Genomic DNA, 17,077 nt, shown 5'->3' on the forward strand with positions numbered 1-17,077 from the left:
AGCATGAAAGACATGAGGGATTTGATAAGCATGATAGATATGAGAAGCATGATAAGAATGACAAGCCCAACAAGCCCTACTAAAAGTACAAAAATCAGAAGAGATGCTATTATGTTATTGATGAAGTTGTGATAGATGAGGAATTAGACAATGGGAATTTAGGAGATGAATATGTATTTATTACTATCAAGGAAGATGATCTGGTACCAATGAATCCTACAAGCTACATTAATGAGGAGAAAGATTTGGCTTCTAAGATTGAAGAGAAAGATGAATGGGTAATTGACAGTGGCTGTTCACATCATATGACAAGTGATAAAAGTAAATTTGTGAATATGGAAAGGTATGATGGTGGTATAGTAAGATTTGGAGATGATAAAGCTTGTGTGATTCATTGTAGAAGTTCTATATCTTTTGATGGTAAGAAGAATATTGATGATGTCTTATATGTTGAAGGTTTAAAGAATAATCTTTTGAGTGTTGGAAAGATGGTTTCTAAGAGATATGATTTGCAATTCAAGAATGGTAAATGCAAGATTTTGAATGCCTCTGGTATAGAGATTGCAACAGGGACTAAAACTAAAGGTAATATCTTTTACTTGAATGTCGGTGGGAAAATTTTCTTGATTGCTCAGATTGATGAAAGTTGGTTGTGGCATAAGGGGATGTGTCAAGTTAATTTTGATTGCATTCAAATATGTATCACGATCAGTTGGTTCAGGATTTGATGACTCGGGAGCTATCATTTGTTCTATTAAGCCTTTTGGTCACCGGTAAGGGTTTTACTGACAGAGCTTTGTTGAAGATCTTTTGATGCATGTGATAAGTGGTCTTGGTGTGGCTTCTAGATGGATTTCAGGATGTAGCTGGTTATCTTTTTCATGTTCCAGTTCATCGATGGTGTTGGATTGGTTTATGGTGACCTATTTTGGCTTCGATGTTATCTAGGTTATGGACCAGTTTTTGTAACGTGTTGGAGGTTGTTCCTGATGCATTATCGATAGGATTTAATGATTGGTTTACATTGTTTTTGGCCTAAGATAACTTGGTTGATCATTGGATTATGGCTTTAAATTATGAATTTATTGTATTTTCTTTTAGGTGGCCGACCTAATTGTTTAGGTCTCGGGTTGGTACAAATATGATGTAAGATCTCTTTGTAGATCATGGGTTGATAAGTCAAGGTTATGAAATGATCTATGTGCAAATAATGTTGTAATCATATGCAAAAGGTCTGGTCAATCTTAGGTGATTGAATTGGGCAAGTAAGAGAGGTTTAAGGCCACTAATATTGAGCTTAACTGGAAATGTACTCAGGCATAAAAGATGTTGTACTTGTAGTTCACTCTTCTTTCTGGATTGTAGTCTGATGTTTATGTAGTTAGTGAGGCTCCTTTTTGTGATGAGCAGTGTGCTCTAGGCTATTGGCCTTCCTGCATGTGCAAACCCCTCATATTGTAATCACATACTTGTTGTAGAAGTATTATCTGACTATGGGTATGCTTCTCACCATGGTTTTTCCCTTTACTGGGTTTTCCACGTACAAATCTTGGTGTCATGTGTTATGAATGGATGGTAACTGTTATGTGATTTATGTTTATATTTAAATACTTTATCAATTATTCCAATATTTAGTTTTTGCATTCCGGTATTAAGTTTATGTGTTCCGGTAATAAGGATTTAAATGCTTAAAATTCTATAATCCGATGACAACTTATTCACCCCCCCTCTCAGTTTTCCTCTGGTTATCTGAGTTGTCTAACAATTGGTATCAAATCTTGGTCCTCTCTATAGAAGTTTAACCAATTGAGGAAGATCCTATGGTATCTACTAGTTCAAGTTCATCTAGTTCATATGTTGTTGTTTTCTGGAGAGAAATTCCTAGGCTTGATGGAACAAATTACAAGGTATGGAGGATTCAGATGGAGACTCGTCTGAGATGTCTTGGAAAGGAAATTTGGGAGATCATTGAGAATGGTACTAAATCATTTAATCTAACATCTAGCAATCCTCCTCCAGCTGGTCTAGATAAAGAGCTTGAGAATGATTGTAGACCTAGAGAAGCCCTTTTGTGTGCACTTTCTGATCAACAAATTATGGGACTAATTGACAAATCAACTGCAATGGCTATATGGGAAAAATTGGAGACTCTGAATTGCTAAAATTGATGGTTATAGGGTAAGGTATGAAAATATGAAGATGGAAGAATATGAAAGGATTGTTTCTCTTATGGAAAGAGTAAATGACTTTGTTTTGGGAATTTAGTGTTGTGGTGGATCTATGATCGAAGATGAAATAGTTTCTAAAGTAATAAGATCTTTTCATCATCTTATAAGATGAAGGCTACTACAATTAATGAGATTATAACTATGGAAAACACCTATGTTAATAGGGATACCTTGGTTGGAAAATTATTTTCTTTTGAGCTTGAGGAATTTGGACCTTTTGGAGCTGTTAAATCTTAACCTACTTTTCATGCATCTACATCATCTATCGGAAAGAGTGATTAGAAAGATTTATATGTGAAGGAACTAGAGGATATGAAGAAAGAAGATGAATATTTTGAGAAATGTGAAGCCTTATTTGGTAGAAGAGTACCTAAAGGATCAACAAGAAGTAAGTATGGAGGAAAATGACCTTTTAAATGCTTTGCATGTAATAAGATAGGTCATTTTGCATCTAGATGTCCTGTAAGGAATTCAAGATTTGAAGAAAGAGCTAGAAGACCTTTTAGGCCTAAACATGATTATCAGAACAAGCATAAGTATAGGAAAAAGAAAGACAAATCATGCTACTATGTAGATGAGGAAGGTGTGATTGATTCTTATGATGAACCAACACAAGATTCAGCTAGTGGATCTAGAAATGGAAAGGAATGGGTAATTTTGGCTATCAAGGAAGATGATTCGGTACTTGAAGAGAAGACCCTTGTTGCTAAAATTGAAGACAGGGATGAATGGGTAATTGACAATGGATGTTCACATCATATGACTAGAGATAAATGGAAGTTCTTATCTATGTAAAAATTTGATGGTGGTCTAGTTAGATTTGGAGATGACAAAGCATGTATGATCAAGGGAAAATGAACAATATCATTAGATGGTAAGCATAAAACTGATAATATTTATTATGTTTAAGGTTTAAGGCATAATATTTTGAGTATAGGACAATTGGTGGATAAGGGATTTCAGTTACAATTCAAGGATGGAAAATGCAAGATTATCAACAAATCTGGTTTGGAAATTGCAACCGGTACACATGTTGGTAATATGAAGGAATTAATTATCTATTGCATTGATGTTTTGTCATTGATGTCAACTCTAGCTATTATGATTGGTTACCGACAAACAAATTTTGGTTACTGGTAGAAGAACTAGTGTTACCGGTAGAAGGGACTATCAGTTGGATACTATCGACATGTTTGGATCAATGGAATATGTTTGGTTTGATGTGTTGCATGTTTTTGGAGTATCTTTTGGTTAGTTGGTATTGACTTGGTCATTGGATGCTATGATACACTCTAGTAAGCCTATACCGATAAGGGTTTAAGGTTTTATCAGCAGAGATTTTACTGAGAATCTTTGACAAGATGCATAAGTGGTGTTGGTGCATCTTCTAGATGAAATTCAAGATGTAGAAGCTGATCTTTGTTCATGAATCGACTGATTGGAGACATTTCTTTGGCATGGAGAATCTAATTAGGTCTGGTACTTATCTAGGTTATGGACTGGTATCATGTAACATGTTCTCTACATGTTACCGAGATGATTTATGGATTGGTTAATGTTGCTTTGGTCTAAAGCCAACATGGCATATCATTGTAATGTGGATATATGTAATGATCTTATTGTAATATATTTTAGGTGTCCGACCTAATTGTTTTAGGCCTTAGGGTCTGTATAAATTGATGTAAGATCTCATTGTAGATTGTGGTTGTAATGGTCATGGTCATGGAATGAAATATCATATGCGAAGGAGATTTGGTCGATCATAGCTGATCGAATTGGGTTTATGTAAGAGGTCAAAGGCCTCCAGTATTGAGCTTAATCGGGACTATAATTAGGCATGGTAGATGATATCACTGACAGTTCATTCTTCTGGATTGTTGTCCAATTATATTGAGGTGGTTATAACCTCTTTGTAGTCAGTGAGACTCCTTTGTAATGAGTAGTATGCTCTAGGCAATGTGCCTTCATGCATGTGCAGGCCCTTTATTGTATCACATACTTTCTACAAAAGTATCATCTGACTGTGGGTAGGCTTCCCACCATGGGTTTTCCCTTTACTGGGTTTTCTATGTACAAATCATGGTGTTATGTGGTATGGTTGTATTGTGTTAATTCTTTGTTTCTACCGATATTTGTTTCTACTATTCTGATATTAAATGTTTATGTGCTCCAGTTAAAGGTTATAAAATGGTTTGATTAATATAATCTATTGACAACTGATTCAACCCCCCCCCTCTCAGTTGTCCACCGGTTATTCTAACAACACATACTAAAGGTAATATCTTTCATTTGAACTCCGGTGAAAATACATGTTTGATTGCACAAATTGATGAGAGTTGGCTATGGCATAAGAGGTTGTGTCATGTGAATTTTGATTACATTGTGAAGATCACTTCTTCTAAGGCAATTATGGATACACCTAAGATTGTAAAGCCCTATAATCCGGTATGTAAGGAATGCCAAATGGGAAATAAAGTCAGGATTTCTTTTAAGAGTATACAAGACAAATCTAATGATGTTCTTGATCTTATTCATATTGATTTGTGTGGTCCTGCTAGAATCAAACTTTTTCAGAGTGATAGATATTTCATGCTAATCATTGATCATTATTCTAGAATGATGTGGGTTAATTTTCTAAGGGAGAAGTCTAAAGCATTTGCAAAGTTTAAAATATTTAAAGCTAAAGTTGAGATAGAGATGGGATTGAAGATTAAATGTTTAAGGTCAGATCAGGGTGGAGAATTCACATCTAGTGAATTTAACAGTTATTGTGAGAAGAATGGGATAAGGAGATAGTTATCTCCACCTTGAATACCTCAGCATAATGGAGTTGTGGAAAGGAAGAGCAAAACTATCTTGGATGCAGCTAGAACCATGATGATGGAAGTTAATCTTCCTCATATCTACTAGAGAGAAGTTGTAAGTACAACGGTATACACATTCAACAGAGTTCATATCAAAGGAGATACCGATAAAACACCTTATGAGTTATGGTTTGGTCATACACCGATAGTTAAGTATTTCAGAATCTTTGGTAGTAAGAATTATATCAAAAGAGATTATTCCATTGGAAAGTTTGATCCTAGATGTGATGAAGGAATATTTCTTGGTTATTCTAATGAAAGAAAATCATATAGATGTTATAACAAAAGATTGCAGAGAAATGTGGAGACTACAAATGTTAAAGTGGATGAGCAGAACAAAAGTCAAATCAGAACTTATGAGATAGAACCATCAGTGGAAATGATCATAACTGAACCAGTAGCACCTATATCGGAACAAAATGTTGAGCCAGTTACTCCGGTAGTATCAAAAAATCAAAAGACTCCTAGGTATGTAAGGTTGAATCATTCTAAAGATTAGATTATTGGAGACAAAAGCAAAGGAGTGATGACAAGAAGAAGGTTGGCAGCTGATGAGGTATGTTTTATTTCTCAAGTTGAACTGGCAACAGTAATTGAAGCTTGTAAAGATGAATATTGGATGAAAGATATGGAAGAAGAATTAGATCAGATAGAAAAGAATAACACATGGACTTTAGTTCCTCGGCCTATAAATAAGCATGTTATTGGAACTAAATGGGTTTTTCAGGAATAAATTGAATGAGGATAGACAAGTTGAAAGGAATAAAGCTAGATTGGTTTGTAAAGGATATTCTCAAAAGGAAGGAATTGATTATGGTGAAACCTTTGCACCAGTAGCTAGGATTGAAGTTGTGAGATTATTTCTTTCTTATGCTACTCATAAGAACTACAAGATTTATTAGATGGATGTTAAGTGTGCATTTGAATGGAGATCTTGAAGAGGAAGTTTATATTGAGCAACCTGATGGATTTTAACTTTCAGATGACAGAAACATAGTGTGTAGGTTAAGGAAAGCTTTATATGGATTGAAACAAGCTCCTAGAGCTTGGTATGCAAGACTGGATAAATATCTTTTGAAGCTTGATTTCACTAAAGGTAATGTTGACACTAATTTATATTGTAAGATCACTAATGATGACATATTGATTATTAAGGTCTTTGTTGATGATATCATTTTTGGAGGTAAAGATAAGTTGTGTATAGAATTCTCTAACAATATGAAGAATGAATTTGAGATGTCTATGATTGGGGAGATGAGATTTTTATTAGGTTTGCAGATTACTCAAACTGATAAAGGTATTTTCATCTGTCAAACTAAGTATGCTAGAGAGTTGTTGAAGAAATTTGGTATGGAAAATTCTAAACCGGTTAGTACTCCTATGGTTACAAGTGAGAAATTCACAAAGAAAGATGCATCTACATCGGTAAATCCTACTAGGTATAAATATATGATTGGTGGTTTGGTATATCTGACTCAGACTAGACTAAACATAATTAATTCAATTTATATTGTATCAATATATTAGAGTGATCCTAGAGAAAATCATGAGTGCGGTGAAAAGGATTTTTAGGTATTTGCAGGAAACAACTTAATATGGTTTGTGGTATCCTAAAAATGATGACTTTACATTATGAACATATACAAATGCAGATTGGGCTAGAGATCTTGATGACCGAAAGAGAACATCCAATGGAGCTTTCTTCCTTAGAAGGAAACTTGTTTCATGGATCAGCAAAAAGCAGTCATGCACTTCTTTATCTACTGTTGAAGCTGAGTATGTTGGTGCTGCTACTAATTGTGCACAAGTTCTATGCATGAATAAAATGTTGAAGGATATAAAGGTGAATTGTAATGAACCGATAGCTATTCACTATGATAACTCTATTGCTATTGATATATCAAATAATCTGGTATTTCATTCTAAGACAAAGAACATATCTATCAAGTATAACTTATTGAAGGAGAAGGTGGAAGAAAATGAAGTTAGACTATTTTATGTGAACACTAAAGAGGAGATTGCGGACATTTTCACTAAACTTTTTCCTAAAGAATCATTTGAGTACTTCAGAGACAGATTGGGGGTTTCTACCCCTCCCATAGAGACCTAAGTGATGTTGATTAACATCAGTCTTATATGCATTATCAGATTTATTACTCATTCTGGATTGATGTGGTGGTTCTACTACTTGGGGGGGGTAATCACCTGTATGTTTCAAAGGATCTATGATTTTTCTTTGATGTTTTATGCCAGACCTTTGGCATTGATGTCAAAGGGGGAGAGATATATGTGAAAAATAGAGCTTAAGAAAATATGTCATAAGTGAGTTTGGTTCAAAACTTTGTTTCTATATCATTTTGTGGGAGATTGTTTGTTGTCTTCTATTGGGGGAGACTTGTTTGGTATTTCTTGGCACTTGCATGGTTTTTTCACATCAGGTGTTGCCATCAATGACAAATGGGGAGATTGTTGGCAATTTGGAGGAATTGATTATGTGTTGCATTGATGTTTTGTCATTGATGGCAACACTAGTTGTTTTGGTTGTTTACCAATTTCTAATTGGTTCTGGTAGAGTGGTTGATTATGATATTGATCTGGTAGGATCTGGTATGCTTTGGTTTGTGGAATTGGTTTGGATCTATCATTCATGATATTCAAAATGTGTATCATGATCAATTGGTTCAAGATTTGATGATTTAGGAGCTATCATTTGTTCTAGTAAGCCTTTTGGTCACCAATAAGGGTTTTTTCGACAAAGATTTGTTGAAGATCTTTTGATGCATGTAATAAGTGGTGTTGGTGTGGCTTCTAGATGGCTTTCAGGATGTTGTTGGTTATCTTGTTCATGTTCCAGTTCATCGGTGGTGTTGGATTGATTTATGGCGACCTATTTTGGGTCTGGTGTTATCTAGGTCATGGACCAGTTTCTGTAACGTGTTGGAGGATGTTCCCAATGCGTTATTGGGGGGATTTAATGATTGGTTTACATTGTTTTTAGCCTAAGATGACTTGGTTGATCATTGGATTATGGGTTTATGTTATGAATTTATTGTATTATCTTTTAGGTGGCCGACCTAATTGTTTAGGTTCTGGGTTGGTTTAAATATGATGTAAGATCTCTTTGTAGATCATGGGTTGATAAGTCAAGGTTATGAAATGATCTATGTGTGAATAATGTTGCAATCATATGCAGAAGGTTTGGTTGATCATAGGTGATTGAATTGGTTTGTAAGAGAGGTTTAAGGCCTCTGATATTGAGCTTAATTGGAACTGTACTTAGGCATAGGAGATGTTATACTTTCAGTTCACTCTTCTTTCTGGATTGTAGTCTGATGTTTATGTAGTCAGTGAGGCTCCTTTTTGTGATGAGCAGTGCACTCTAGGCTATTGGCCTTCTTGAATGTGCAATATGTAAAGGCCCTCATATTGTAATCATATGTTGTCCATTTGGTGGAATTGATTATGTGTTGCATTGATGTTTTATCATTGATGCCAACACTAGTTGTTTGGATGCTTTACCGACACCCTTCTAGTCCCGGTAGGTTGAGTGGTTTCTGGTTAACTTGTATCCAACATGATCCAATAGGCTCTGGTATAATCTAGTGATGGAATTGGACTTTTCATAATGCTTATACTCATATTTGGTCAGCTGGTTTTGGTATGGTGATTGGATACTATTCTGTTTGCTTAGAAGATTGGTTTTTGGTTCCAACAAGGGTTTCACCAGCAGAGCTTTTGGTGGAGAACTTTGATGAATTGAATAATTGGTGTTGGTGCAGCTTCTAATGGAGTTTGAGGATGCTTTTGGTGATCATGTTCGAGACTTGGTGTTTGGAGATCATTTTTGTAGCATGTGGACCTATACTTGGTCCCGGTTGATCTAGGTTATGGACCGACATTTAGGTAACATGTGGATAGGACCTTTTGTTGTATTTATGGGATGTCTTATGTGTTGTTATTAATTGGTTGGTCTAAGGCTCATATGGTTTGTAATTATGTAATGGGTTTATTATCTGGTGGTCAATGTGATTGGTTATGGTTGAGGGTTTGTATAAATATGATGTAAGATCTCATTGTAGATCATCATGGTTAATGTAAGAGGTCATGGTCAAGGAATGTAATGTGCGAATCATGTAATATCATTTAGGTAGAGGAGTTGGTCAATCATTGGAGATCAAATTGGGTTTTTGTAAGATGATTTAGTCCTCTAGTATTGAGCTTAACCAGAACTATACTCTGGCATAGGAGATGCTATCTTTCGCAGTTCAACACTTCTTTGGATTGTAGTCTAGATTTGTATGTAGTCAGTGAGACTCCTTTTGTGATGAGTAGTATGCTTTAGGTTGTTGGCCTTCTTGCAAGTGTAGGCTCCTCCATTGTAATTCACATACTTATTGTAGAAGTATTATCTGACTATGGATAGGCTTCCCACCTTGGTTTTTCCCTTTACCGGATTTTCCACGTACAAATATTTGTGTCATGTGGATGGCTTTTATTCTATGATTACTATTTATGCTTAATTGGTTTATCTACTATTCTGGTATTATATTTTTGGGTTCTGATATTAAATTTTTAATTGCTAATGCTTCTGGTAATCTATGACAACTGATTCACCCCCCCCTCTCAGTTGTCTTCCAGTTATCTGAACTGTCTAACAATTGGTATCAGAGCTTTGGTCCTCTCTGCAAAAAGTTTAACCTCTTGAGGATGATCCTATGGTGACTAAGAATTCAAGTTCATCTAGTTATTCTAGAGCTATCTTTCGAAGGGATATACCGAGGATTGAAGGAACAAATTACACAGTATGGAAAATTTGGATGGAGACTCATCTGAGATGTCTTGGCAAGGAGATTTGGGAGATCACACAAAATGGTCTCACACCCTATAATCTAGGATCTGGGAATCCTCCTCTGGCTAACCTGTACAAGGAGCTTGAGAATGATTGTAGAGCAATAGATTCCCTCTTGTGTGCACTTTTTGATCAACAAATAGTGGGATTAATCGACAAATCATCTGGAAAGGCTATATGGGATAAGTTGCGAACTCTTAATGAAGGTGGCCCTACAGTGAAGATTTCTAAACTTGATGGTTATCGGGTGAGATATGAAAACCTGAAGATGGAAGAAGATGAAAGGATTACTGCATTCATGGAAGAGTAAATGAGATTGTTATGGGAATTCAATGTTTTGATGGACCTCTGAGTGAAGATGGAATTATTTCTAAAGTCCTGAGAGACCTACCACCGGCTTAAAAAATGAAGGCTAGTGCTATTAATGAGTTGATAACAATGGCTAATACATATGTCAATAGAGATACTTTGGTTGGGAAACTATCTTCTTTTGAGCTTGAGGAATTTGGACCTTCTAGAGTTGTGAAGACTGAACCTACTTTTCATGCATCTACATCTACAACCGGTAAGCAAGTCTGGAAAGATTTATATGCAAAATAACTAAAAGATATGAAGAGGGAAGATGATGACTTTGAGCAACTTGAAGCACTATTTGCTAGAAGAGTACCAAAAGGACCAGTAGGAAGCAAGTATGAAGGAAAAACATCTTTTAAATTTTTTAAATGCAATAAGATTGGTCATTTTGTATCTAGATGTCCTGAAAGGAATTCAAGATTTGAAGAAAGAGTTAAAAGATCAATTAAGCCTAACCCTGGATATCAGAACAAGCATACATTCAAGAAAAATAGAGACAAATCATGCTACATAGTGGATGAGGAAGACATTATTGATTCAAATGATGAACTGGCAGAAGACTCTGCTAGTGGATCTGGAAATGGAAAGGAATGGGTATTCCTTGCTACCAAGGAAGATGATTCGGCACTGGAAGAGAATGTACCTAAGGAGAAGGCACTTGCTGCTAAAATTAAGGACATGGATGAATGGGTAATTGATAGTGGTTGTTCACATCATATGACTAGAGATAAAGTGAAGTTTCTATCTTTGAAAGAATTTGATGGTGGACTAGTTAGATTTGGAGATGACAAGGCATGTATGATCAAAGAAAAAGGAACTATATCACTAGATGGTAAGAAAAATACTGACAATGTTTATTATGTTGAAGGTTTGAAGCATAATCTTTTGAGTGTAGGAAAATTGGTAGATAAGGGATCTCAATTACAGTTTAAGGATGGAAAATGCAAAATTATTAACAAATCTGGCTTGGAGATTGCAACCGTTACACAAATAAAAGGCAACATATTTCATTTAAACTTCAGTGAGAAGATATGTTTGATTACACAGATTGTGTCATGTCAATTTTGATTGCATTGTGAAGATCAGTTCAACTAATGTTGTTAGAGTTATACCTAAGATTATGAATCCCTATAATTCGGTATGTAAAGAATGTCAAATGGGTAAATAGGTCACAAACCTCTTTTATGAGTATACAAGATAAATCAAATGATGTTCTTGATCTTATTCATACTGATTTTTGTGGCCCTGCTAGAGTTAAACATTTTCATGGTGATAGATATTTCATACTAGTCATTGATGATTATTCTAGAATGATGTGGGTTACTTTCTTGAGAAAAAATCTGAAGCATTTGAAAAGTTTAAAATCTTTAAGGCTAAAGTGGAAACTGAGATAGGATTGAAGATTAAATGTTTGAGATCAGATCATGGTGGAGAATTCACATCCGGTGAGTTTAATAAATTTTGTGACAAGCATGGTATAAGAAGACAATTTTCTCCTCCCTGAACACCTCAATGGAATGGAGTTGTGGAAAGGAAAAATAGAACTATCTTGGATGCTGCTAGAACAATGATGATGGAAGGAAATCTAACTCATATCTACTGGAGAGAAGCAGTGAGTACAGCAGTTTACACATTAAAAAGAGTACATATCAAAGGATAAATAGGTAAGACACCTTATGAATTATGGTTTGGCAATACAACTATAGTTAAGTATTTCAGAATTTTCGGTAGTAAATGTTATATCAAGAGAGATAATACTATTGGGAAATTTGATCCTAGAAGTGATGAAGGCATATTTCTTGGTTATTCTAATGAAAGCAAAGCATATAGATGTTATAACAAGAGATTGCAGAGAATTGTGGAGAGTGCTAATGTCAAAGTAGATGAGTTGAACAAAAGTCAAATCAGAGTTTATGAGAAGAAACCGACGTTGAAAATTATTATATCTGAACCGGTAGCACCTTTACCGAAATAGAGAGTTGAACCAGTTACTCCAACAACATCAGAGTATTCTACAGTAACTGAAGAATAGGAAAGATGAACAGAGAGTCAAAAGACTCCTAGGTATATGAGGCTAAATCATTTTGAAGATCAAATCATTGGGGATAAGAACAATGGAGTGATGACAAGAATAAGAATGGCAACTAATTATGTATGTTTAATTTCACAAGTTGAACCGGTATCAATAATTGAGGCTTGTCAAGATGAGTTTTGGTTAAAAGATATGGAAGAATAATTAGATCAAATTGAGAAAAATAACACATGGCCTTTGGTTCCTCGACCTAAAAATAAAAATGTTATTGGAACTAAATGGGTTTTTAGGAATAATTTGAATGAGGATGGTCAAGTTATAAGGAACAAGGCTAGATTGGTTTGTAAAGGATATTCTCAGAAGGAAGGAATTTATTATGGAGAAACTTTTGCACCGGTAGCTAGGATTGAAGATGTAAGATTATTTCTTGCCCATGCTGCTTATAAAAACTACAAGGTTTATCAAATGGATGTTAAATGTGCATTTTTGAATGGGGATATTGATGAGGAATTTTATATTGAGCAACCTAATGGTTTTTTACTATCAGATGATACGAATATGGTTTGCAAGTTAAGGAAAGCTTTATATGGATTGAAACAAGCACCTAGAGCTTGGTATGAAAGGTTGGATAAATATCTTTTGAAGCTTGGTTTTACTAAGGGTACTGCTGACAATAATTTATATTATAAAATCACTGATGATGATATACTGATTGTTGAAGTATTTGTTAATGACATTATTTTTGGAGGTGAAGATAAATTATGCATAGAATTTTCTAAAAATATGGAGAAAGAATTTGAGATGTCTATGATTGGTGAAATGAATTTTTTCTTAGGTTTGCAGATTACTTAGGCTGACAAAGGTGTTTTCATCTATCAAACTAAATATGCTAAGGAATTGTTGAAGAAATTTGGTATGGGAGATTCTAAACCGGTAAGTACACCTATGGTTACAAGTGAGAAACTAACAAGAAAAGATGTTTCTACACCAGTAAATCCTACAAGATACAAATCTATGATTGAAAGTATACTTTATTTGACTTAGACTAGGCTAGACATTATGAATGTTGTTTGTATTATTTCAAGATTTCAGAGTGATCCTAGAGAAAATCATGAGATGATGGTGAAAAGGATTTTTATATACTTGCAAGGTATATCAGAATATGGTTTGTGGTACCCTAAGGATGATAACTTTACTTTATGTGCATATACAGATGTTGATTGGGTTGGAGATGTTGATGACCGAAAAAGTACTTCTGGTGGAGATTTCTTTCTTGGAAAGAAGTTGGTTTCATGAGTTAGCAAGAAACAATCATGTACCTCTTTATCTATTGTTGAAGCTGAGTATGTTGTTGCTACTACTAACTATACACAAGTTTTATGGATGAAGCAAATGTTGAAGGATATAAAGGTGGATTGTGATGCACCGGTAGTTATTCACTGTGATAACTCTGTTGCTATTGATATATCAAAGAATTTGGTATTTCATTCTAAGACAAAGCACATATCTATCAAGTATAACTTTTTGAAGGAGAAGGTGGAAGCAAATGAAGTTAAACTGGTTTATGTGAATACTAAAGAACAGATTGCAGATATTTTCACTAAACCTTTATCCAAGGAATCATTTGAGTACCTGAGAGATAGATTGGGGGTTTTTTCTCCTGCGACGGAGACTTGATTGATGCGGTTTGGCATTTGTTCGGCATAGGGGGAGTAGTCAACTTTGAGATTTAGAGGCTTATGTTTATGCTTTGATATTTCTGTCAGATTTCTGGCATTGATGTCAAAGGGGGAGAGATAGTGATGTGAAAAAGAAATTTAGAACTTTATAGAGATATTGATATTCAGAGTTATATGTGGGAGATTGTTGGCTATCTTCCATAGGGGGAGACTTGTTTGACATTTCTTGGTACTTAGATGTTTTTCACATCTAGTGTTTCCATCAATGCCAAAGGGGGATATTGTTGGCCATTTGGTGGAATTGATTGTGTGTTGCATTGATGTTTTGTCATTGATTCCAACACTAGTTGTTTGGATGCTTTACTAGTACCCTTCTGGTCCCGATAGGTTGAGTGGTTTCTGGTTAACTTGGATTCGACATGATCCAGTAGGCTCCGGTATAATCTGGTGATGGAATTTTCTTGTTCATAATTCTTAGACTCATATTTGGTCTGGTGATTGGATGCTATTCTGCTTGCTTAGAAGATTGGTTTCTGGTTCTGGTGAGGGTTTCACTGGCAGAGCTTTTGGTCATGATCTTTGATGAATTGCATAATTGGTGTTGGTGCAACTTCTGATGGAGTTTCAGGATATTGTTGGTGATCATGTTCGAGACTTGGCATTTGGAGATCATTTTTGTAGCGTGTGGACCTATACTTCGTCCTGATTGATCTAGGTTATGGACCGAAATTAATGTAATGTGTAGATAGGACCTATTGTTGTATTTTCATTATGTCTTATGTGTTGTTATTATTTTTTGGGTCTAAGGCCGACATGGTTTGTAGTTATATAATGGGTTTATTATCTGGTGGCTGACCTGATTGTTTATGGTCAAGTGTTTGTATAAATATGATGTAAGATCTCATTGTAGATCATCATGGTTAATGTAAGAGATCATGGTCAAGGAATTTAATGTTTGAATATTGTAATATCATTCAAGCAAAGGAGTTGGTTGATCATTGGAGATTGAATTGGGTTTATGTAAGAGTATTTAGTCCTCTGGTATTGAGCTTAACTAGAACTATACTCTGGCATAGGAGATGCTATCTTTTGCAGTTCAACACTCCTCCAGATTGTAGTATGGATTTGTATGTAGTCAGTGAGACTCCTTTTGTGATGAGAAGTATGCTCTAGGTTGTTGGCCTTCCTACAAGTGTAGGACCCTTCATTGTAGTTCACATACTTACTACAGAAGTATTATCTGACTGTGGGTAGGCTTCCCACCATGGTTTTTCCCTTTACCAGGTTTTCCACATACAAATCTTGGTGTCATGTGGATGGCTTTTATGATGTGATTATTGTTTATGCTTAATTGGTTTAACTGCTATTCCGGTATTATTGTTTTGGGTTCCAGTATTAAAGTTTTAATTGCTAATGCTTCTGGTAATCTGTGATAGTTTATTCACCCCCCCTTCTCAGTTGTCTTCCAGTTATCTGAACTGTCTAACATCATATACTTACCACAAAAGTATTATCTAGCTGGTGGTAGGCTTTCCACCATGGTGTTTCCCTTTATTGGTTTTTCCACGTAAAAATATTGGTATCATATGTTATGGATGGATGATAACTGTTCTATGATATATGTTTATGTTTAAATGCTTTATCAATCATTCTAGTATTTGGTTTATGCATTCCAGTATTAAGTTTATGTGTTCCAGTAATAAGGATTTAAATGCTTAAATTTCTATAATCCGATGACAACTGATTCACCCCCCCAATCTCAGTTGTCCTCTGGTTATCTAAGTTGTCTAACACATACTGACTTGTGTGGTCCTATAAGAGTGAGAAGCATATAGGGTGATAGGTATTTCATGTTGTTGATTGATAACTACTCTAGGATGATGTGGGTGAATTTTCTAAGAGAGAAATCAGAAGCACTGGATAAATTCAAGATATTCAAATCAAAGGTGGAGACTGAGACAGGGTTGAAGCTAAAGTGTTTAAGATCTGATAGAGGAGGAGAATTCATGTCTAGTTAATTTGATACATTTTGTGAGAGGAATGGAATTAGAAGACAATTATATTCTCTTAGAACCCCTCAGCAGAAAAGAGTCATTGAAATGAAGAATAGAACAATCTTGGATGTTGCAAGAATGATGTTGATTGAATAAAATGTTGTGTAAACCTTTTGAAAAGAAGTTGTTAGCACTATTGTTTACACATTCAACTAGGTGCATATAAAAGGTGATTGTGATTTCGATAAGACTCCTTATGAGCTATGGTTTGGTCATGGTCCTACAATTAGATATTTCAGAGTTTTTTGAAGAAAATTCTATATCAAAAGGGATGAGGATATAGGAAAGTTTGATGCAAGATGTGATGAAGGAATCTTCTTGGGATATTATACTAAGAGCAAGGCCTATTGGTGTTACAATAAGAGGTTGAAGAAGATAGTGGAAAGTGAAAATGTGAAGGTAGCTGAATGTTTTGGGAAGCAAATCAAATTATGTGGATATTATATTGATGATAAAGATATTATTTCTAAGCCTGCACAGACTGAGATCCTGAAGTAAATTAATTTGGTAGAGATAGTTAATCTAGATATTGCTACTACTGGTGAAGAAGTTCAAGAGCCTGAGAATCAAAATAATCTGAAGACTTCAAGGTATGTGAAATTGAATCATTCTGAGAATCAGATTATTGATGATAAGAACAAAGGTGTGATGACTAGAAGAAGACTTATTGCTGAAGAGATATGCCTGATTTCTAGGATTGAACATAAAGATGTTGTTGAAGCATGTAAGGATGAGAACTGGAAAAAATTTATGGAGGAAGAGTTGAATCAAATTGAGAAGAATAACATTTGGGAGCTTGTTATGAGACCTAAAGACAAGAATGTGATTGGTACTAAATGGGTGTTCCAAAATAAACTGAATGAAGCTGGTGAAGTGGTAAGAAACAAAGTAAGATTGGTATGTAAGGGATTCTCTCATATGGAAGGTATTGATTATGAGGAATCTTTTGCTCCTATAGCTAGAATTGAAGCCATTAGATTGATGCTTGCATATGTTGCTTACAAAAATTTTAAGGTT

Source organism: Cryptomeria japonica, chromosome 2, assembly GCF_030272615.1.
Source record: "Cryptomeria japonica chromosome 2, Sugi_1.0, whole genome shotgun sequence".
Classification (NCBI taxonomy): Eukaryota; Viridiplantae; Streptophyta; class Pinopsida; order Cupressales; family Cupressaceae; genus Cryptomeria; species Cryptomeria japonica.